Genomic DNA, 25,141 nt, shown 5'->3' with positions numbered 1-25,141 from the left:
TTGCTTCAGGTGACTCTGATAACCTGATTGTTGATGATTTCCCTGATTGTTCTGCTGATTATAACCACCCTGGTTGTTCTGATTGCCCTGATTGCCCTGGAATCCGAAGCTTGAACCGCCACCGTCGTAACCCGGCCCATGAGATCCGGGACCTGAACCGCAAGATGGACCCTGATCATACCGGAAAAGATCAGAGTTTTTGAACTCTCGCATAATGAAACAGTCCTTCCAGAGGTGCGTGGCTGGAACCTCCTTTGTCCCGTGATTCGGGCAAGGGTGATTCAACAAACGCTCCAGATTCATACCGCCACCGCGCTGGGGCAGTTTACCCTTACGACGTTGATTATTACCGTGCACATTGGTGTTAGCCACAAAATCTGAATTGTCCGCTTTATGTTTACCATTGTTACTGTTGCCCGCCAGGTTAGGCTATTGTCTCTTGGTGTTGCCGCTCTTCTTTCCCTTCCCCGGCTTTTCCTTGTCAGACCCGGGATCCTTGGTACTATCAGAGTCAGCATACTTAACTAGAGCTACCATTAGTGTTCCCATATCATTGAAGTGACGCTTCATCCGCCCCAACTTGAACTTCAAAGGCTTGAACTTGCAATTTCCTTCCAACATTATAATTGCGGAATCTGCATTGATGCGGTCAGATGAATGTAAGATCTCAGAAACCCGGCGTACCCAATGGGTAGTTGATTCACCCTCTCCTTGAACACAAGCGGCCAGATCAACAATTGACATCGGTTGCTTGCAAGTATCTTTGAAGTTGTTGATAAACCGGCTCTTCAACTCGTCCCATGACCCAATTGAATTAGGTGGTAAACTCTTTCGTCAAGTGCGAGTTATTCCTTCTAGCATCATAGTGAAGTACTTTGCACACACCGCTCCATCCACGTCCAGCATCTCCATGGACATCTCATAGCTTTCTACCCATGACTCGGGGTGTAAATCAGCAGTGTAATTGGGCACTTTTCGAGGGCCCTTGAAGTCCTTGGGCAACCGCACATTGCGCAGGGCCAGTTGAGACATGGCATCCCCAAAGTGGTAAAAGTAACTGCTGGTTCTACTGTAGTAGTTGCACGAACTGGCGTAAGCTTACGCTACACGTCTTGTGCAGTCAATCCGGCACCGCGACACGCTCGTCCTCAGTCCACTAAATCATGTGCTTCATCCCTTTCCCCCTGCCGGGTTAGGCCTCCATGGCGGATTATGATTCCGTCCACTTCTTGACATAGTTGGCTCTTCAACATGCCTGCTGTAACTCCGGCTTGGACGAGGGGTAGAGTGAATCCTGTCCCGACTGTATGAATAAGCCTGTTGCTGAACCATTGCTGTCTGGAGTAGATCTCTAGCCCGTCGTGTCTCAATCGCCGCGGGGGAGTCACCTTCCATTGGAATAGCAGCCAATCTTGACGTTGCAGCAATCATATTGTCCAAAGGGGTAGGAAAGTGACCCAGTGGTGCTGGCTCGTATTGTGGCGGATAACGGTTCTGTTGAGGCAGGCCAATCGTGCCCGGCTGATCCGGCGCTCCTGTCCTGGGTGCTTCAACCCGTTTCACCACGGGTGGGTTACTGGTGCCTGCTCCTGTCTTATTAAAGAGATTCCTTGCTTCGTAAACCGGTGGCAGTCGAGACTGGTGCCTCCTCCTCATCACCTTGTTTGAAGCATTCTGGTCCTGCATAAGTCGGTAAGACTCCGCATGAACCCGCTGAGCCTGAGCATCCAAAGCGATCCGCTCCTCAGCCATCCTTGACACCGCAGCAGCCATGTCCTCCTTAGCCTGAGCTATATGATCTCGCACTGCATTATGCTCATCCCGATTATCCGGATTAACCTCAGCGGTCAACAATGTTGCTAAAGTGTCCAATAACCTAGACAAGACTTGAACCGGTGGGCGCGCAAGGCCTCCTGCCCCGACTACTGATCCGGGAGTCACTGCCGCTGCTGTTGAAGATTGAGGTGCGAGCTGTGTGCCGGCCATGAAGATTGCAACCCTGTTTGACGGTTCAAAGGAGTCCGGAATACTGCTGCCATCGGAATAACCCGCAAACAGGCCATCCTGAACTTGATACAAAGACTCGGTCTCGCCGGTGGATGACTCGCCATCGAAATAGACGATCTCCTCACCATCAGATACCGGTTTATATTCGGTACCATGGATGAATCCTACAAATGCACGCTTCATGGCGGGCTGAACTCGGGCAGGGGTCGCACCCTGAGCCGTCTCGACGAGGTCGGTGCAGATGTCCGGCTCACGGCCCAGTTCGCCGATCTTGCCAATGAAGACATGAATTCCTCCGAAGGGGACCCGGTACCCGTACTCGATTGAGCCGGCGTCAGGGCCCCAACCTGCGTCGTCGATGTAGAGCTTGCCGCGACGACTCTTAGTCATCCGGCCCACTGCGTACCCCTTCATCCCTTCAAACTTGCCCTTCACGAACTTGAAACCATCGTGGGATAGCCCCACGGTGGGCGCCAACTGTCGTGGAATTAACACGTCAGATGTCCTTATTGTCAGGACTTAGTTGCGAGGCCAACGCATCTATGTGGTAAGAGGGGTTGATCGGGACGAGAGACGCAACACACAATACAAGGATTTAGACAGCTTCGGGCCCCGGGAAACATCATGCGGTAATAGCCCTACATGCTGTTTGTGGATAGGTCTCATTATGCTCATGAGGGAGTCGCCGTAACTGACGCTCCTCTAGTTGTATCTAGCCCTAGAGTTTGTTTCTTGTTGCCTGTCCCTCTTTGGGGAGCCCTGCCCCTCCTTATATAAGTTGAAGGGGCGGGTTACATGTGGAGTCCTATTAGGATTAGGACTAGTCTACCTTCTAATACAAAGCGGATATAATTTTGGGTCTTAACTCCATGTAAGGTAAATATTCTTCACACCTTTCCTCTTAAACCGGCCCGCCATTAACATAAACCGGCCTTTTGGGCCTTGGGCCTTGTCATCTGTCTGTCCCGCCCGCCGGGTTACTAGTGAGTCATAATGTTCAGGTAGGTTCCTTGTAAACCGTCTGGTCAGGGCGGGTCACCAATGAATCGCTGGGTGTAACCGGGTCTCAACTAAACCGCCAAGTCCGGTCGGGTCATATTTCCGGCCGGTTCATACCGCGGGGTATATCCCCGACAGGAACCTCATTACAAATGCACTTACGTCAGTCCTAGGCATGTTATGAACCATGTTATTCCCGATAGTTTCATACAGATGGGCCATCTCCTGTAAGACTTTCAATCCTGATTTCATGTTGTCTCAAAAAGCACCATATTGTAATAGCTATATTAGTGCAGGCAATAATGTGCATGACAAATTTAAAATAGTAGCGCCCAGGTGAAACATGAATGTTCTCTTGTTCGGGCCATTACACAAGTTGGTTGTCCCTATCAGGGGCTGATGACCCACAAATGTATGGGGTAAATTGTAGCTCTTTTCGGTAAGTAAGAGTGTCGAACCCAACGAAGAGCAGAAGGAAATGACAAGTGGTTTTCAGCAATGTAATGTCTGCAAGTGCTAAAATTGTAAGTAGCGGAGTAGTTTGGTAGCAAGATAATTTGTAATGAGCAAGTAACAATAGTAGTAACAAAAGTGAAACAAGGTAGCCCAATCCTTTGGAGGCAAAGGACAGGTCAAAACGGTTTCTTATGATAAGCAAAGTGTTCTTGAGGGTACACGGGAATTTCATCTAGTCACTTTCATCATGTTGGCTTAATTCGTGTTCGGTACTTTGATAATTTGATATGTGGGTGGACCGGTGCTTAGGTGTTATTCTTAATTTAACAAACCTCCTACTTATGATTAACCCTCTCGCAAGCATCCGCAAGTACAAGAAAAGTATTAAGAATAAATTCTAACCGTAGCATTAAACTTTTGGATCCAATCGGTCCCTTACGGAATAGCGCATAAACTGGGGTTTAAGCTTCCTTCACTCTCGCAACCCACCATCTAATAATTGGTGCACAATGCATTCCCTTAGGCCCAATTATGGTGAAGTGTCATGTAGTCGACGTTCACATGACACCACTAAGTGAATGGCAACATACATACCATCAAAATATCGAACACATATCAAGTTCACATGATTACTTGCAACATGATTTCTCACGTGACCTCAAGAACCAAAGTAACTACTCACAAATGATAAAACATGCTCGAGATCAGAGGGGTATTGTATAGCATAATGAATCTGAACATATAATCTTCAACCAAATAAACCATATAGTAATCAAGTACAAGATGTAATCAACACTACTAGTCACCCACGAGCACCAATCTATAGTTTTGATACAAAGATTGAATCCAAGAGATGAACTAGGGTTTGAGAGGAGTTGGTGATGTGAAGATGTTGATGAAGATAACCCTCCCCAAAATGGGAGAGTTTTTGGTGATGATGATGACGATGATTTCCCCCTCCGGGAGGGAAGTTCCCCTGGAGGAGTCGCTCCACCGGAGGGCAAACGTGCTCCTGCCGAAGTTCTGCCTCGAGGCGGCGGTGCTTCATCCCGAATGTCCTCCTCTTATTTTTTTTCTAGGTCAAAATAAGTTATATACCAGAAGATGGGCACCGGAGGTGGGCCGAGGAGGGCAGCACCCACCAGGGCGCGCGTGGGCCTCCTGGCGCGCCTAGGTGGGTTGTGCCCACCTGGTGGCCCTCTTTTGGTACTTATTTGCTCCAATATTCCTTAAATAATCAATTAAAATCCTCGGGGAGTTTCAGCTCATTTGTAGTTGTGCATAATAGGTAGCTTGACGTAACTTTTTCTGGTCCAGATTTCCAGCTGCCAGAATTCTCCCCCTTGGTGCATACCTTGCATATTATGAGAGAAAAGGCATTAGAATTACTCCAAAAAGCATTAGTATACAATAAAACAACATAAATAACATTAGGAAAACATGATGCAAAATGAACGTATCAGGGGCCGTGTGTTGCAAGACAAAGCTGAATTCTTACTTCACTAAAAAGGGCTTCCCTCTGAAGTTTAGTGTCATGGAAATCCTCCTCAAAATGAAATATTGCCTGGCTCGAATAATCAATAACGATAGTCCTGTCCATTTCCATTTTCATTGCTAATAGACCGTAGGACGAATCCACGAGTGCTAGTGGGAGAAGATGCTGCATTTGGTAGACAAAGGTAAATGACAAACAAAGAAACCAAACTAATTTATAAGAATGAGAACACTTACAATTGTAGGGGTGTGAAACACGTCGTATCTTAGAAAAGGCTCAAGCACGACATTATTAATCAGTAAATTGGTGCGCTGTTCTTGCCTTAACCAAGTCTTCCTTAGTGCCCATCCTTGCTCATGGAATCCCAAATTAAAAAAAATATGTCTTTCCAACAGAGCTGGTGCATGCTCTCCTCTCTGCTGCGTTGGTAGTGATCCTACGCACTGCAAGATTGAAGCATTAACAGATGGACAACTCCATCTTCTCGGATGGTGTCTCGGATGATCCGTAGGTTAATCTCGATAGGGAATGGCGGGAGCTCTTAATCCATATTGTGTTGTAAAAAGGCAGAACAAGGTTCATAACAATCATGACTTTAAGTAAACGTAAACTCAAACGATCCGACTGTGTTGGTGTCTACTACCTAAAAGAAACATAACGTTCCGTCTCCCCTCTTACATCGTCCATCCCTTCGTCCTCCCCCCTCTTACGATATCCCCACCCCTTCGTCGATTTTCCTCCTCTTCCCGGTTTTCTATTTAGATCGGTTTTCATCTGGCCGGATAAACCAGGATCAATCTTTGGTAACAGCAATAAATTCCCGTATTCTTCTCTTCCTTATGGAATCAATTCACGTCATTTAGATCGGTTTTCATCTGGCCGGACAAACCAGGATCAATCTTTGGCAACAGCAATAAATTCCCGTATTCTTCTCTTCCTTATGCAATCAATTCACGCCAAATCACAGATTGCATTCTTCTCTTCCTTATCGTTGTTTCCTTTTCTAATATGTATTCATTTTTACTCCACATAAAAATATCCTCCTTCCTTTCCTGATTTCCTCTTATTATCATAGTTTTAAATAGCGCGCTAAGCATCTTAGCGGCGGACCTCTTCCAAATGCTATAGCGTGCTATAGCGGTGCTATAGCGCGCTATTTAAAATGTTTGTTCATTTGTTTGGACCATAGTCTCTTAGCGCAAGACCTTTTGTAAACGCTATAGCGTGCTATAGCGGAGCTATAGCGGGCTATTTAAAACATGGCTTATTATCCGAATATCTTGTACGCAATATCTTACCTACGCTGCTGCTGGAATTCCGCACAGACCGCGCTACGAGGCCACCATCCTCCTCGACGAGAAAAGGCCGGAGCACCGTGACATGGAAGATCGCGGCGCTGGCAGTACTCGCCTCATGTCTGCGCCAGCAACGGAGAACACATGAAGCCCAGGCCCACGTCGTCTCTGTGCAGCTACATTGACTGCCGCCGCCGAGCCCTTTTCCCAACGCCGTCGCCCCGAGCAGCACTGCCGAACCCTCCCCACGGGCGTCTTCCACAGTTTCATTATTGGACGGGCGGACTCAGCCTCATGCCCTATTCCATCCCGGCCTAGAACCATCGCCGAGCCTTTTTCATCAACCGAGCCACCGCATGACGGGAAGGACCAGCCGAGCGTCAACTGCTAGGAGGCAGCGAACGGCGCAACAAAGGTCAACAGTGATGCTGCGAGGCCTGGTCAGTTAAATTCTTTCAAAATTTGCAAATGCTTTTCTGTTTATAATTTTCAGTTAATTTTCTTGTCTGCTTAATTGCCATATTTGACATACATTTTCCGTGGTATAGTTACGAGGATCTTCTACAGGCAATGCCCTGATGGGGAGCTAGCGTGCATGATGCAGTTATCTTCATTGCTGCTATGTTCCTCTTTCTCTCTGTTAGGATCATCCAACGAATATATTTGCCATATTTCTCATGAAAATCAGGCGCTCAATACACACTGATTAATCTTTATATTTCATTCGTGCTGCAGAAAATGTAAATCAATTGCGAGCTAGAAGGGACTCATCATTCTGAGTCTGGTTGTACTCTTAGTCAGGTTGGAAATTTGTTCCAAATATCCTGGGAAGACTATCAATATGTATTATGTATATATTTATACTCCCATTCTTTTGCCCGTAGTATACACTATCTGGGCTCTCCCAAACCAAAGATACAATCTAGACATGTAATAATACAGTTGGGTCATGGAGAGAACAAACGTCAAGAGACACTATCTGAGCTCTCCCGTCAAGAGAACAAACCATGGTTATATGGATCCAGTTCTCACAAACTTCTCAAAGGTCCGCGGAAGATTGATTGATTATTATCTTTCTGATTATTACACATCATCAGTTATGTATCGAAAAGCAGAAGCACCCCTTGATCAATGTAACACGAAGAATATTTTTATGAGTTGCATGTAATTATAACAAAGAAAATTTAGCCGATGGAGAAAAAAAGGGAGGTTGAAATGGTAAATGTCTGCAAACAAGAAGTATGTGGCGATGGACATTTTCTGATAGCTGGTTATTTGTTTTCACAAGTTCTTTATTTTCCCGTGGCAACGCAAGGGCAGTTAGCTATACAATATAATATTTGTTAACACCCATTGGATATGTATTGCTATAATCGTTTTAGAAAAATAACTACACAAACAACTTCTGTAACAGCCGTCTGAACTTAGACAAGACCACACGATCCTGACCAGTGCTTAATACTATGCAAAACATCTTTCCTACGGGCCTAACTCATTGGCATGGAAGATTTTTTATGGGGGTATATTATAAGAGCTCGATACTACCAACTATAATGGAAGTGACTGGGGTGGACTTATACGATCACTTGTAAATAAAGTATAGATGTACAGGGCAATGGAATTAGACGATGAAGTGCAAAAAATATTAGATGTATAGGGCTGTGAGATCTAACTCTAGTTTTTCTTCGCCCGAGGAAAGTGTGATGAAATTGTACACGTAGTCGACTGCATGTCGCACCACCCCAAAATTGGCCATTGCTTCCATTACTGCGGGCAAACCATCGTCGTAGCACTGGTAAAGCGATGGAGGGATCAGTGGACGACGGTGTACTCAAGAGCCCGTATGATTTTATTGAGTAGAGATGAGTGCCGAAGGGAATCGTGCGACAACAGTTCGGAAGGTGCCCCATATCGTTCCTTATTTGCATGTTTCCATAACAAAAAACTATCAAGAAATATGACAAGATCTCTATTTTGATTGCACTATGCAAATAAATCAGTGACGATTAAATGTTTCCTAATATATGTCTCCATTTCCCCATAACTTTCCCAAATCAAACATAGAAAGAAACTGCACATATATTTCCTAGTCTATGTCAAATCGGTCGTCCAAAATATAGAAAGAAACACCATTTGTTATCTATTTTTTCCTCCTCAACGTGATCCCCTGGCTGATGCATATGGCAAATTGGCAATGCCTGATTCCGTCGAGAAAAGTAAAATATATTTTCTTTGGAGAACCATAATTCCTAATTGCATGCAATGACATCTCTCTACATAGCAACTAACTTCATCCATCGACAAGGTCTACTGGATCGGAAAAATCAGGATCGATCTATATGGCCCATCATGTTTCCTTTTTTCTATGCACTGTATTTTAAATATATTTGAACCCATGAAGATGTTCGACAGATAACACCTGAACACATGTTTCAAAATATTTTCCACTTCTATCATAATTATATATATAAAAAAACAGATCTATTTTTTGAACACGATGAACGAGCAACGACTTTATTGTTAAAGAAGGGCTGGTACGTTCTAAAAAATATACTGACACTTAGGGCTGTTTGAGCGTGCTTGTGGCTGCTGTTGGATGTGTCTGACCATTGTTTGCGTTATAAATATTTGTATTTTATATGGACGGTACAGTGTAAAATTCATAATCTTGCATCGCGAGCCATAACCAAAATGCACGTGCGTACTAAATGCCTCCTACCACTTATCAACTCGGGCAGAATGATCATTCATGATAGACAAACAAAAAAAATAAAACTACTGACAACGTTGCACCAAAATAAATCAATAATCCAACAATATGGTAGCCTAACAAAACCTTAATAATACGAAAACACAATAAAGTTTTCAAATGTACGTACATAGAACATAAAATATTATCTAAGTATTTGTATCAAAACATAGATAATTATCGTTTTCATCCCTAAATAGCTGATGTATAGGAATTTTTTATTGACGTTTCTACATGCATCGATCCATCTTCAGTTCCTTAAAACCCTCAAGGCCATCCTCATTTCTTATGGGATGTTTCCAGCTGCTTTATTGTCTTTCACCATCAGCATCTGGACCGTCAGTTGGCTCCTGAGCAGTACTGCATCCTAGAAAATATGCAACACATCAACCATTTAATGATAAAGTGTTTTTTAATAAACATCACACCGAAACTCATCATATCTGCACTTACGGTAGTGTTCATCCAGGTCATGCTACGCAAACAACCAAGCTGGTGGGCCATCTCCTATAGGACAAAGAAACCAGAGTCTTTGCTGTGACACAAAAAAAGTGTTAAATATTACAAGACATGCTAAATTTACTACATTACGGGCGAGCATTATAACGGTATGCATCTTCTGTATATGATCAATTTAGCACATTACCGGCGAGCATTAGAAGACATGCTATGTCGCCAATCAATGAGTGGGGTATTCCAACACGGGATCCTAGCCTGCAACACATCGCCGAATTCTTGCTTCCACAATGTGATTTCCTTCATCGTGTCTTTGTTATGAGTGCTCTCTCCAACTTGCCCGACGTCTCCTGATGGATCCAGTACAACAACCCTCCTTCTCATACGCTTTACTACAAGTAGCCCGTATGTGGAATCCGGGATAGTGAACAGTAGTAGATACTGCAGCAGGTCGACACATGTTAATTGCTATTATGATATTAAAATAGACATTAAGAATGAGCGTTTCTTACAACTATAGAGCTTAACACATCATATTTAGGAAAGGGCTGGACAACATAATTGTTAATAAGCATCGTGGTGCGCTGTCCTTGAGGAATCCAGGAATACCTAACAGCCCGTGACTGAGCATGCAACTGCAAGTCAATAACTGTTTGCTTCCAACCAAGTTGGTGCCTGCATGCCTCTCTATTTTTCCGCGCTCGCAAGCTTACGAACAACAAGATTGAAGCATGCGGATGAAGACTTGCTGACGTCAAAAATAGGGTGTCCTATAGCATCCGGAGGCGGATTCCTATCCGGTATGGTGTATTGGTTCTTATCCAGATTGTGCTGCAACACAAAAAAATGCACAACAACCTTTAGCAATAAGTGTGGTAAACTGTAACAAGAGTATGTTAAAATGGCGACATTTTTCAAATAATCTGATTGCTGTGACCAAGCAATAATATTTACAACAAATTAAGAGCAGCAAAAATTTGGTACCTAAGTACATGGCCTATGCATGACATTAAGACGTGTCTGGATGCAACTCACAAACTTATGTATGTACGTATACACGTTTTAGAATTGCTTGTATGTTTATCTTAGTATAAGCAGTGAACGAGAGAGTTCTAATAAGTTTTCTATATAGAAAATAAATATACAATAAGATAACTTACTACAATCTCTGCTCGTCATGAACGCCATTGATAAAGCCAAATATGTATTCGAGTGCATCTTCCACGACATGCATTGGTGGGGGCAGAAGATGCATGGGCGCGGGCACAACCTCCTGGGGCTCAGGCACAACCTCTTCGGCCTCGGGGACAGCAACCTCCAGGGGCGTGGGCACGGCAACCTCCACGGGCGTAGTGTTTCCAATGATCGCCTCCATCGTTGATCGAAAACTCGTGAGTGATCGGTTATTTCTGATGGAATATATGTGAACTGGGGTGGGTAGGGAAATAGGAGGTCGATGCCCGTATTTATGGAGACTTAATATTGCCTTCCAAATCTCGAAAGCCATTTAATTAATGCCATTTGTTTCTAATTAGGAAATGTTGTGGACGTATCAGATCTTGCGGATGTATCACATCTTTCTCAGAATTTATGAGTGAATAATATCTTCCGATTGCATACTATATTTTTTATCAATCCTAGCGAAAAGAAATAATTCACCTTTGTATAAAACCAAATATTTGAATAGGAGTACGTGTATCATACATTGAAGCATAATGCCAAAAGGGGTTCACTATAAGTTGACAAGCAAAAATGCTGACACTTTATCGTACTATTTTATTGAGTATAATACAGTATTAAACCAAAAAGAGATATAACGACATTTGGCAAAGAAATGTTGGATGCACCATGTTGATATACAAATTATTCTAGCATCCAATTTTCCTGGCTTGAACGCGATCATTGACGTAAGAAAGTGTTTCGTCAAGTGTCATTAGGCTGGCTTCGTGATATCTATGATAAAAATAAGTGTTAGTAATAATGACATCGTATTATTAGAATATATTAACAACTTTATTACATAAATACATTTTAATAAGATAAACATTTCGTAAAATGTATTCAACACTCTTTTTAATCACATCCACATTTATATAAATGTGTGGAACATTTTTTTTATTACATGGATCTTTAATAAAGGAATTTTTTTGAATGACAGAAAATTTTACAAAAAATACATCGATCACTTTTTGAATTACATGAATTTCTTTGTATTAATGTGCTAAACACTTTTTTAATCTCTACTCCTAATGGACGAATTGGTTGAATAGTCCCCCCACTTTCAACCGGTTTATTTTCAACCGGTTTATTTTCAACCGGTTTTTCTTCGTCCCACCTCCCACCAGCCCCTCCCACCGGTTTTTCTCTTTTCTCGTCTGACCGGCAATACCCAACGTATTTATGGTAATCAATCATAATTAATCCACGTATAGTAATAAATCAATCCAGGTATGGTAAGGTCATAACTCAAGAAATTTAAATTACCCCAAAGGCTATCAATCCAGATATGGTAAGGCCATAACTCGGGAAATATCGAATATGGTAATAAATTTAAATTACCACCAGGTATGGTAAGGCTATCCACGTATAGTAATAAATCATATAGTAATAAATCATAATTAATCCACGTATAGTAATAAATCAATCCAGGTATGGTAAGGTCATAACTCAGGAAATTTTAAATATGGTAATAAATTTAAATTACCCCAAAGGCTATCAATCCAGGTATGGTAAGGCCATAAATCGGGAAATATCGAATATGGTAATAAATTTAAATTACCCCAAAGGCTATCAATCCAGGTATGGTAAGGCCATAACTCGGGAAATATCGAATATGGTAATAAATTTCGATCTGTTTCATCTCAGCCTCCAGCCCCGAGAGGAGCCGCCGCCGAGAGGAGACGCCCCAGCCCCGAGAGGACCCACCGCCGCCGCCGCCGCCGAGAGGAGATGCCCCAGCCCCGATAGGATCCGCCGCCGCCGCCGCCGGGGAACGAGGTCGCCGCCGCCTCCCTCGCCCGCGGCCATGATGACCGATCTGGCGTTGGCACCGCAGATCACCCTCTGGTCCATGGCCTCTACTAGGTACAAATCCCTCCTCCACTTCTTCTGGTTTGGTTATTTCCGCATCTTGATCTGATTCGGACGTGTGTGCAGTTTGCTATGATCTGGCGACGGGGATGCAAGGAGAAGCTGCTGCGGTTTCAAGGGGCCGTGAGGATGCCCACCATGAAGGCGTGTCTGGGATGATGAAGGTGATATCCGCTAGGTCCCCGTTGCCGTCGACTGGCGGCGGCCACCGTCTCCTCTTTCATGGCGTCGTCGGGGCCTTCCCCTGCCAAGCGTAGCGGCTCCTTGGCTGGATCACCATCGCACACCTCACCAGCGTGGTCGGCAAGATCTGCATCTCGATCCTCGCCACTCTCTATCCTCTTGCAGGTAATAGGCTTTCCGCCCCCTCTTTTATCTCCGGCGTTCTCGTGTGCACGGATTGTGAGCGTGAAGGAATATTTCTCTTCTATTTCATGGTGCTGCTGTGCTCCTTCTGCTTTCACACTGCACATATATAGATTCTTCAAAGGAATTGGATGCTGATAATATCAACTAAGTTCCCTGAATGTGATATATATTCTTCCCTCGCTTTGAATTGATTGCCCCAAACAATATATCTCTGGTTGACAGTCATGGCCTATTATTATTGTTGTTAATTTACAACACTCTGCGCTGTATTGTCCAATCATGGTCCAAACTTCAACTTGGTTGTGGATTCATTGTATGTACCATATGCTGTTCATAGCTACAAAATTGCAATCTCGCGAAAATGTTCTTGAATACAGTAATTTTTTTGTCACATAACCCATATGCTGATGATAAAGTTTGTTGTATGAGCTTGTGGCATACTGATCAGACAGGTGGCAGGTATGCATTCAGATGTTGCAGCTCTAAGGAAGGGTAGTATATGGCACATGGCTTCGTGGGTTGTTCAACAAGAAGTGTTTTGGGCATATTCGAAAGGCAATCTTGTGAAAATTATAGATCGATTTTCTTATTCCGTCATCAGCTTCTATTGATATGAGCGATACAAAAAGTTCAGCACTGAATTTTAGCATGTTAACTTGCAAGATTTCTCACGACTATGTTTTTTTGTTATAGGTTTATAAATTTCGAAATATAGTTGCAGCTTCACGGAATGGACGGCCCAAATTATGTTAGTGTCTATATGTTTACTTGGTGGTGGTCTAGCGTGAGTGACACCTGCATCTGTAACTTACCCATTGGATGTTCTTCGAAATGACCTGACAACACAGGTGATGCTTTTCTTCCTTTCGTGATTTGTGAATAACACTAAGCCAACCAGTCAATCAATATAACTTCCAGTTAGAACTTAGAGCATCTTTACCTAACGCTTTCATGCAATGTAGCTTTACAGACCAAAGGAACAGGTTTTAGTAAGCTAAACTTTCATGTCTATAAAATTCTGCAGAAAACCACTAGGTATTACAAGGGCATCTTTCACACGTTGTCTACAATTTGTAGAGAAGAGAATAGTAGAGGATTGTATAAAGGCCTTTGGTCCACCTTATTGGTAAGCCGTATGTTTCTGCTGAGAATTGTTTTTTAGTTGACTTCCCAGTAACTTTTATGTGTTACAGGGAGTTGGACCTGATATATCAATCAATGTTTATGTATATGAATCCCTGAGGTCTCATTGGAAAATGGAAAGTTGAATGTCAAACTGTGCGACCAATGATTTGATATGGTACCTCCCTCTTCTCTCTTCTACGAACCCTATATCACACGTCTCAAATCTTAATTTCTTTTATCCTATTGCAGGTTAATTCCAGTTGGGTGTGTTAACCTACAGTAATCAATCAAGTCAACAAATATAACAATGATACTTTGTCTTCTGATTTTTGGTGATGATTTTTTTTGTGACTGAACTAACAGGAGTTGAAGCATGTGTTCTTTTTTTTATATGACTAGATGCATATGAACTGAAGCTCCATAATTTTCTTTTCAAGTCGACATTGGTGGCAACCAATACAATTAGCGTTATTTACAACCAATGAAGTCTTATAATTTTCTTTCTTAGAAATATACAGTGACGCTGACTATCATTTAGTAGCTCTACAGGCACTAGCCAAAAACAGTAATGTTTATTTATTTAACCACCAAATAGAACAACAGGTTATTCTGCATTGTGGGTACACAAATCACAACACTATATTTCAGCTATAGAAATCTATGTGGATGCCTGCTGATATTTTAAGCCTACATATTGCCGATTTGGTTTGAGTAATGCTTGAAGCATAATTTACTTCCTAATGTACAAATAGCAGTATCATTTTTTGTCAAGAAACTGAGAAGACGGAAGAGAGTTGGTGTTGTCAGTGTGGTGAGCCTATGCGGCAACCACAAGGCTGAAGTCTGCTTTGATCGTTATTCAAGATTTGAGCCTTGGCTCCGGTTTTGATAGCTCTATATCAGTAAGTTTAGTCCAGTAACTATTTTAAGTAACTTTACTGTGCATAGTTGCATACATTTTATTCATGGATTAGTCTTGGTAATATTTCATTTGAAAAGCAATTTTTGTGTGACCATTTTTTCATCTTAGTATCTCCATCTACCAGCAAAAGTCAACGTGCACAAACCTGTATTTAACATGCAACATGAGATAGTGTGCATCGAAACTATGCTTATGTTTGTGACATTCATGTGGCATCTCATGCAGATAGATTTTATTATCCATTTCTGTAGCATGCAATGTTTATTTTCTTCTTTTGGTCCATAATCCCTCCTAAAAGTAATATAAGAGTGTTTAGATCACTAAAGAAGTGATCTAAACGCTCTTATGTTTCTTTACATATGGAGTACATGTCATGATTGTTGGATACACATGCAGACTTTCAGCGAGTATTTGTTCTCGGACTTGGGATCCACAGTCCAAAGTTGATTGGTGGATCAAGTGAACTTGGTGCATCTCCATTCAAGCTGGAGTACAATTACCGGCCTGCTTGTTTAGCGCAGTCTCCACAATCATACAAGCAAATGAGCAGCTGGCGATCCAACACACAAACTTTCTATCTTCTTATTTTCTATACAAGTAGCAGCTGGCGCAGCGGTGGTGTTGATGAACGACACCCAACGCAGAGGCGACAGTTACCATAGGGAAGAGGTCAAGAACATCTAGCTCTTGTGGTGTTCCTCCTCATTATTGTCATCGCCATCAACAGCAACAATGACGACCGGCTCATGAGACAGCTACTAGAGAGGGAGCGAGGAAGGAGGAGACAAATCTTTCAGGTACAATGGTATGACAACCATGTTCTAAACTATCAATGAGATTTGGTGCTAAGTCAGCATCGTGTTTTATCCAATCTATCAAACACCATAAGTTTCATGTCGAATGTGTTGTAGAAATGTTCTTCCATAAATATGGTTTTAGTCCTTCATATTTTAGTATCGTTGTAAACTTATCCATTCACATATCACTCTAAGAAACATTTTTAATTGGGGGAAGGAAGAATGGGAGAAAAGAAGAGTGCTTTGACGTAAAAAAAGAAGTCGTCAATATAGCCCGTTGCAACACACGGCGTTCTACTAGGAGATGCAAGTGGAGTGGAATAATGAAAATACATTGCATCAAATACATTTTTTGATTGTTACTGTAATTTTTTTCTATACATGTGAAATTGGAACCATAGGAGCAATACTTGGACCATAGGAGCAATACATGCTCACTGTTGAATAGGAGCATAGGAGCAATTCATAGGAGCATAGGAGCATAGGAGAAATTGGAACCATAGGAGCAATACATGCTCACTGTTGAATAATTTGTATATAACTATTTATGCAATACTTGGACCATAGGAGCAATTCATTCTGTATATTTTGCTGGGGATTGTGCCTTGCAGTCAATTTATAGAAGGGTAAGATGTATCGCAATATCTTTGACTTGCATTCTCTGTGATGTCAAGTAAGAAAACAGAATATATACTCTTTGAATTATCTTTTCTTTTTTTTTGATGTCTCTATCTTACTTATATAATCCAATTGGCATTTGCTAAAATTTCTGTTGATGAAACATTTGTTTTGTGATGTGAGGAGGTTCTGTTTGTGAGTAGATACGGTTCGTAGATCATGATATCTGCACAATCTCAATCTACTTCCTATGACCATATATTGTATTAATGGGTTGTGTCAGGGTTATTTTATCAACTACTGGGTTGTTGATCTACATTACGGTTTAATTCTTACACGAATTAATGTTGACTCGATTCCCTGTAGTAGGTTGAGAGGCTTCTCCTCTCATGATTTACTATGATTAGTTTTCTTGGCTCCATGCTCCTCATGATTTCTTTGAATTTTTCTGTAGGTGCTCGGTCAAAAATCATCTAAGGAAAATATGTTGTTCTTCTCTACAAGGGTTGCATGTGGAATTTGAAGAGAATCTGTGCACAAGCATCCGACTCCTTGATGTTGCTCTGATCATATTGTGTAAATATATTTCTAATAAAGCAATCGCCCGATGGTGTACATGTTATAAATAACAAGAATCATCAAGTGTGAGAGATGGCAACATCATGATGGAATGGTATGTACTGTTGTGCTCATCAATAGAGTTAGATCACTTTTCTGTCTGAGAGTCGATTTTTTTAGTGCGTTAGATGGATTGACAAGTACCAAAGATTGATGCCAAGCAGAACTAAAACATGTCCATGGATTACCTTCAGTCCCGCATTCCAATCAACAACATTGGGCCGAGCGAGCGCGCGGGTGGCGCAAGAGGCAATGGGCAGCCGGTGGAGACTGAGTGGTGAGCGGCGGTGGTGAGGTCGAGAGGTTGGCACCAGCGGCGAGTAGGCAATTACCATGACGGGCGAGCGGACGGGGCTTGTAGGTGTCACGGTTGCATCACAATTGGAATAAAGTAAACAATGCATACTCGTGTGGCGATTGACTGATTTTGTGTGTTGTGTGCTTGTGTTAACAGCCAGCCAAATCAATCAGCCAAGGGCCATTATGTACGTGAGTGTGTTAGCAGTGGGTATATCTGAAGATTATTTCTCAACTCGGCATGTGGGTAGAGACTAAAAAGACAATGCCATGGTAGCATGGTAGACCTAGCAAGTGCCACGAACATCATGATATTCTTCCTTTTCTTAATTCCTTGATTTGAAAAATAATTTGCTCTGCGTGTATAGGAACATAGTAGTCGGGCAAACGACACTTTGGCATCTTGATCTATCAAAGGAAATATTTTTTTTACTTTAGAAAATGTGGGTTCGGATTGGTCTGTTGAGTTATGGCTGGCTGATCAGAATAATTTTTCTATTTAAAAAATGTAGCAAATAGCATTTCATTAGAGATTGGTCTGTTGAGTTATGGCTGGCTCATCGGAATAATTTTCCTATTTAAAAATGTAGCAAATAGCATTTCATTAGAGATGGCTTTGCAGCAAAACGCAAATCACGCAAACCAAGCTATCGCCGCCTCGTCGCTCTCGCCGGGAGCGACAACAACCGCGGGTCTCTTCTTCGCCTTCTTAGTCGGCATCTCCTCCATCCGGATGCCCTGCAGCACGAGCCACTCCGCCACCGCCTGGGACTGGACCTCCAGGAAGTTTAGGTCCGTCTTCGGCCATCCAGCACGCCACACCGCCACATCGTAGGCACGAGAGGCCTCATCAGCGGTGGGATACGTGCCGAGCCACCAACGCTGCCCGGCATCGGAGAACTCCAGTCCAAAGTTCCCGGAGGGCTTCGCCCTCATGCCGAAGAAACCGGACTTTCCCTTCGGCGTCTTCTTCGGCGCCATCGGGGAGCGGGCGGCGGCCGAGCAGGGAGCGGGAGGCGACGTGCGGCGTGGGGCGGAGGCGGACGGAGCGGGGCGGCAGCGTGCGGTGCGGGGCAGAAGCGGACGGAGCAGTGCGGCGGACGAACCGGAGAGGAGGCGGACGGAGCAGGGCCGGAGAGGAGGCGGACGGAGCAGGGCCGGAGGGGAGGCGGACGGAGCGAGGCCGGGCGGAGGATGGACCGGAGGCGGAGGCGGCCGGAGAGGAGGCGGGCGGGGTCGGGGCGGAGGCGAACGCGATGGGGCAGCGCGGCAGCAGGCGGCGGCCTAGGCGGGGTAGAATCAGTGGTGGGGGTCTGGATCTATGGTGGGGCGAGACCTTAAAAAATTAACATGTAACTCTTGCAAACTATTTCAAGAGCCCGTGACAACGCACGGGCAGTCTACTAGTTACATGAATAGTTTTCTAATCTATGCATTCCTCATCTTCAGGTAGAAGTTTGATGAACTACCCACCATAGTAATCTAGCTGATATTTATCGTATAAGCTGAACTACTCCATCATGTCATTCCGATAACTTGGATACGTCAGTACATGACACCCTCAGACACTAAATTAAACCCACAACTCCTCCTCCAAGAAAGAAAGTTAGGGTTTGTGCCTCTCGCCGGCGCCGGCGCAGGTCCGCCTCGTCTCAGGTGGCCCTAGGGCCATGGAGGCGTGGTGGATCCTGGCAAGGGCCAGCGGGAGGGCTCCGTTTTTAGTCGTTTTTTTCAATCTTGTTAGGGTTTGTGTCCTACTCAGGAAGGCGAGACGGAGGCGGCTCCCTGAAGATGGAATAAAGGTCTCCCCGCCTAGCCCCCGTTCCGGCGGTGCGTCTAGCATCGTTGGTGGGCGTGTGGAGGTGTGTCTCCAGCAGATCTATCTTTGGTGGATTTGCTCGGATCTCGTCGTTGTTCGTCTACGTTCGTGTGTCTTTGGTTTGGATCCTTCCGATCTACGTTATTTTTCATCGGCGACGGTTGCTGTTCTGGGGTGCTGGTCTTATGGGGTCTTAGCACGATGACTTCCCGACTGTCTACTACAACAAGTTGTGCCCGGCTCCGGCGATGGAGGGGCGATGACGGCGGCGCGCCTTCGGCTCGCTTCAGTGCTTGTAGTCGTCGCTAGGTGGTCTACGAATCTGGATATAATTTTTATTTCTGGTATTCATTGTACTGCCATGATTGAAGATGAATAGATTGGAAATTTTTCCGCAAAAAATAATAATTAAATTACAGTTGTCTCTACACTGTTTCTGGTCTTCACTGATATTAATTAGCGAGCAAATGGGATTATTTTCAAAATCATCATGCACATCTCTTCCAACACGTTCGCTCTATCTGTAAAATAAAAAACGAACCAGCATATAATCAACCACAACTAGAGAAAGGACCAGCGCAAGTAGGAAACAATCAACGATAACTAGAGATACGATGATCTTGGAAACGGACTGCTGCATGACAGTCATGACGACGGCCCTCCTCCGCCCGGCCCAGCGCGCGCGCATGCCACCTGCCCCACCTCCGCTACGTCCACCGTCTCCTCCGCCGTCACGCCCAAACTCTCCCCTGCCCCCACCGCTGCCACGGGGCGCCGTCTCCCTCCTCCGCCCAGCGCGCATGGCAACCCGACGATGGAGATGGTGCGACTGTGGCTCATATCGGCGCAGGAGGACACGCTCCATTATCTCCCGCGGTGCGCCGTGGGTGACTCGCCTTCGAGGCGCTCCGGGGCCGCTACCACCGCAACCACACTGACGCAACGCCGAGCACAACCCCGGGAGGCGCAAGTGCAACCGGACAGTCTTGCGGGCCCTCAGCGCAATGATCTAAGCTCGACGTCTTCGGGAGACGTCTTCAACTACCGCTCCGAGCTCCGGGAGACGTCTTCAACTACCGCTCCGAGCTCCTCGTCCTCGGCCTGCACAACCAAATGTACGCTGGCATCGGCAACATGCCCACCAAAGCTCGACGAGGGCATCCGCGTCGCGACCAGCATTGTCTCCACGGGGAGGTACCTTGACGACCATGACAACGGAGACGTCTTGATCTACACGGGGAGCGGCGGCCGCCCGCGGAACCGCGGCGCCACCACTCCGACCAGGAGTTCCAGGGCGGCAACCTCGCCCTCGTATACAGCTGCAAGTGACATATAGGTGCGCGTCATCCGTTGCAAAGACTGTGACGCCAGCCCCAGCGGCAAGCTGTACGTATAGGACGGCCTCTACAATGTCGTCTCCGCCACCTACGGCCCCCGCAAGTACGAAAGTACTATGCAGCCGATACTCATTGGCCGATTCATGGACGATGCCTCATCCAGCGGTTCTGCTGCATTTTGCCCCATGCATGTGTGGTTAGATCAGTAGGATCGTGCACAAATCGGCTTGACACTGTCGTGTGTGTAGCAACGCTGCCGCAAGTATGGCCACGAGTCTGCCAGTTGAAGCTCGTGCGTCTGCCTGGCAAAGGAAGCGGTCGGCAACAACATCTAGCGCTGCTCCAGAGACCTCATCAACCAGCTCGACTCCAATATCCGGCCGCCCGGCTACATCAGCTGGACATGTCCAATGGCAAGGAAGTGATTCCCGTCCCCGTCCGCAACACGGTGGACACCACGACCTCTATCCTCTCGAGAGAGCGGGCGCCGGGAGCATGGTGCTGCCACCGTGCCCGTACACCACGTCTATGGTTGCGGGAGAGTTCTCCTGCGCGTTGTTCAACACGTGAGGCGACGTGGTTGTGTCACACGGGTGGCGCAGGATCAGGACCCACGCCAACTCGCCAGTGGGGTGGAGCATCCACGCAGGGCCGGGCCGGCAAAATCCGGGGCCCTGTGCGAAACAAAAAAATGGGGCCCTATCTCACTAAATAATGAACTAACGAGCAATTATAATGTATATATATATCTTGCAGAAAAAAATTAATGTATATAATATAATGTCTTCGATAACAATTGAACATATAAAAAATCGTACCTATTCAACTCCCGGTTGCTATTTATTTGAACATTATTTTTTAGTATTCTTTGAAATGAAATCTTCAATGATATCCTCATAATCAATCTTCTCCGACACTTCACTCTCAAGTGCTATTGTGGCCAAGTCATTGAGTCCTTGTTCTGTCACGGTAGTACGCATATAGGACTTCCTTTACCTCCATATATATTATCTGTCTATGTTTGAATATCTCTAAAATTATTGTAAGGAACAATTGCAAGTGCAAGAGTAGAAGGATAAACAGAGTGATTACCGGATGACACTTGCGGTGCTTCTTTGACAACAAATTTGTCCATACCACCTTCATTAGATTTATTAGTTAAATTATGTTCTCTTTCTTTTCTCTTGCGCTTATAGGAATCATACTGATGTTTCCCCATGATGACTCAAGAGAGGAAGCTAGGAAGGTAACAACAGCAACGGCCTGAATCCGATCGATCTGATGAGGCAAAGGCGACGAGACGATCATGTTTCTGTAGCTAAGCCGACGCAACAGCTGTTGCGTTGCGGTCTCCAGATCGAGAGACGAGATGATCCCGATGGCTTCTTTAGCGATCCCCTTTTTTGCGGTCTCCAGATAGAGAGACGAGACCTGATCCCGCTGGACTTCTGTGGAGATCGGTATGTTTCCTATCGGTAGAGTTGTTTCCTTCTTTTGAGACATATATATATCGATCGAGCACGAGAACTCGTGCACTCGATGGCCTCCACTCAGGCCCAGCTCCAGCTCCCGATCGTCTCAGGCCCAGCTCCTAGAGTTATTTTCTTTTGAGAAATACTACCAGGCCTATATACAAAATTCAGGGCCCCCCAAAATTGTGGGCCCTGTGCGGGCAGCACATTTGGAACCACTATGAGCCCGGCCCTGCATCCACGCCTCGTTCGACGATGACCATTCGATCTTCCGAAACTACGAAGTCTGCGGCGACCTCATGCAAATGGACTGGGAGAACTAGGAGGGACGATCATCACCCGCAAATGGACTTCGCTGATGAGATCGTTCCCAAGATCGATAGCCTTGATGGTGTGGTCCCGCCCTTCGACATAGACATCCACCTGCCATCATTACTGTTATGCCTTGTTTTCAGCCATCCACAGGCCCTAATCCGCGCGTGCAAAGAGGCGGACGCTGTTGTTGGAGCTCTGGCAGTACACGGCCTGGTGTGCGCGATTCGCCGTCTGGAGTATGAGCCTGTTGACAAGGAGACCTTCAGGCTGCCGTTCCTCCACACACCAACGCCTTCGACATCCCATGCATCAAAGCATGGTTCTATCAAGAGTCAAAATGCCAAACTTGTCGGCGTGAGGTGAGATGGATTACTTCGGCTTTAGATTCTGAGATTAGATAGCTGAAGTTGCTTGACTCATACATCTGGGGTCTAAAGATGTTGATAGATTACATAGCAGATGAATAAATTTCTTCCCCACAAAAATGAAAGAAAGAATAAATTCCGAGGTAATAAATATTTGGGAAACATAAACCACCACAGAAAGAATAAACTTCAAATGTAAACATTTTAGATTCCTAACTTGCTGCTCTATTCGTCTTAACACTGTTTTTTTTTGCATTTCTAGTGTTCCTTCAACTTTTAATTTTTTTTCATAACAAGTTAATTTGATATTAGATGATTTTTTTAAGAATGTGTCGCAAACTTTTTAAATAACAGGATTTTGAAATGCATGAATTTTTTTAATGAGAAGAATATTTTAAAAACCATTAAATACGTTTTAATCACATGACCATCTTACTAAAATATATTAACTACTTATTACATGGTTACATTTTCTAAAAACTCGAACATATTTTAAAATGCATTCAACTCTTTTTTTAAATTACATCCATATTTCTATAAATGTGTCAAACAGTTTTTTTATTACATGGATTTTTAATAATGGTTTTTTTCTAATGACACAAATGTTTATGAAAATTCACCCAACGCGAACGCCAACGCCAATACCAGCACATCGACGGAGGAGCAGGCCCGCTTCATCGAGCCGAGGAAGTTTCGGCCAAGGTGGATTGAGTCGGGGTACGCCCCCGTGGCCGCGCTTCCGGACAACGGCGAGGAACCGCCCCGGTTTGTGCAGTTCCCGGCGCCGAGGTACGTGCTCGATGTGTCCAAGAGGAAGAACATCGTGGCCTACATCAGCCACAGCAAGTTCGCACCGAATGCCTTCGTCCAGCTCGTGGTCCGTGCCGACGAAGACGAGTCGTGCCTCCACCTGATGGTCTTCGCCATGGAGACCATCCTACCGATGAGCGAGCTGAGCATCGACTACGGCGTCGATCAGTGATCGATCGGCAACATTTCCTGTATGTTTACCCTCATTTCCAAATGCCATGGACCTTTCGCCTTGGTTTTCAGTTGCCATGAACCTTTCTGTCATTGTTATCGATTGTATCATTGGATGGAGGCAGCGCTGACACACCTTAAACTGAACTGTTTGCTTGTATTTCTTGTTCCTGATTTGCTGTGTTTGCACTTTGCAGTCGGCAAGTTATAGCATGAAACCATATTTGCATGAGTTGAGTCTGGGATTGACATCATAACCATGGATGTGAGCGTTTAGTTGAGAATTTCATTCGGTTTAGTTTTCTGTAGTCCTTGCAAAGGTTCATCTGCCAGTAGTCTCCGCCACCTACGGCCCCGGCAAGTCCGGTCCCGACGTCTGCCAGTTCGACCTCGCGCGTCTGCCCGGCCAGGAAGCGGTCGGCAGCAACATCTGGCGCTTGGCAAGAGACCTCATCAACCTGCTCGACGCCGAGATCCGTCCGCCCGGCTACATCACGCTCGACATGTCCAACGACAAGGAGGCGATTCCCGTCCCCGTCTGCAACACGGTGGACCAAGACGTCTATCCCCTCGAGAGAGCGGGCACCGGCAGCATGGTGCTGCCACCGTGCCCGCACACCACGTCTACGGCTGCGGGAGAGTTCTCCTGGGCGTCATTCACCACCTGAGGCGACGTGGTTGTGTCGCACAGGAGGCGCAGGATCGGGATCCATGCCAACTCGCCAGCGGGGTGGAGCATCGATGCCTCATTTGATGATGAGGCCACAGTTGAAAGAATAAACTTCAAATGTAAAAATTTAGATTCCTAACTTGCTGCACTATTCGTCTTAACATTGTTTTTTGCATTTCTAGTGTTCCTTCAACTTTTAATTTTTTTCATAACAAGTAAATATGACATTAGATGATTTTTTAAGAATGTGTCGCACGCTTTGTAAATTACATGATTTTGTAATGCATGAAAGTTCTTAATTAGAAGAAGATTTACAAAATCATTGAACACTTTTTAATCACATAACCATCTTACTAAAATATATTAACTGCTTATTACATTGTTACATTTTCTTAAAACTCGAACATATTTTAAAATGCATTCAACAATTTTTTAATTACATCCAAATTTCTATAAATGTATCAAGCAGTTTTTTTATTACATGGATTTCTAATAATGATTTTTTTCTAATGACACAATCATTTATGAAAATTGACCGGACACTTTTTAAATTACATGAATTTCTTTGTGAAAATGTGAGAATCACTTTTCTAATTACATGAACATTTTCTAATCTATGAATTACTCCTCCTCCGCAAGGAGGTCTATGAACTTATCACCTTAGTAATCTATGTAATATTCATCTTACTGACTCTTGCTCTGATCTTATAAGCTGAAGTACTCCATCATCTCACAACGATGTTAAATGCATGAAGCAGCAAGGACTTTCAGGCAATCAACCGTCAACCAAATCCGCCAAACAGGGAATATAAGGTAAACCATCTAGGAAATCTCGAGAATTGCACATAAGATGCACTTCCCTGCTATCCATATCACACGACATATTCAC

At 44.5% G+C, this 25,141-nt stretch overlaps 2 pseudogenes; both read left to right on the top strand.

Moving 5' to 3' along the window:
• Nucleotides 1-12,863: 12,863 nt before the first annotated feature.
• Nucleotides 12,864-14,184, top strand: LOC123067838 (mitochondrial substrate carrier family protein B-like; annotated as a pseudogene).
• Nucleotides 14,185-19,926: 5,742 nt separating this feature from the next.
• Nucleotides 19,927-24,250, top strand: LOC123067837 (uncharacterized; annotated as a pseudogene).
• Nucleotides 24,251-25,141: the final 891 nt, after the last annotated feature.

This window comes from Triticum aestivum, chromosome 3B (assembly GCF_018294505.1).
Source record: "Triticum aestivum cultivar Chinese Spring chromosome 3B, IWGSC CS RefSeq v2.1, whole genome shotgun sequence".
Taxonomy (NCBI): domain Eukaryota; kingdom Viridiplantae; phylum Streptophyta; class Magnoliopsida; order Poales; family Poaceae; genus Triticum; species Triticum aestivum.
This window is presented reverse-complemented; position numbering and strand designations above follow the sequence as displayed.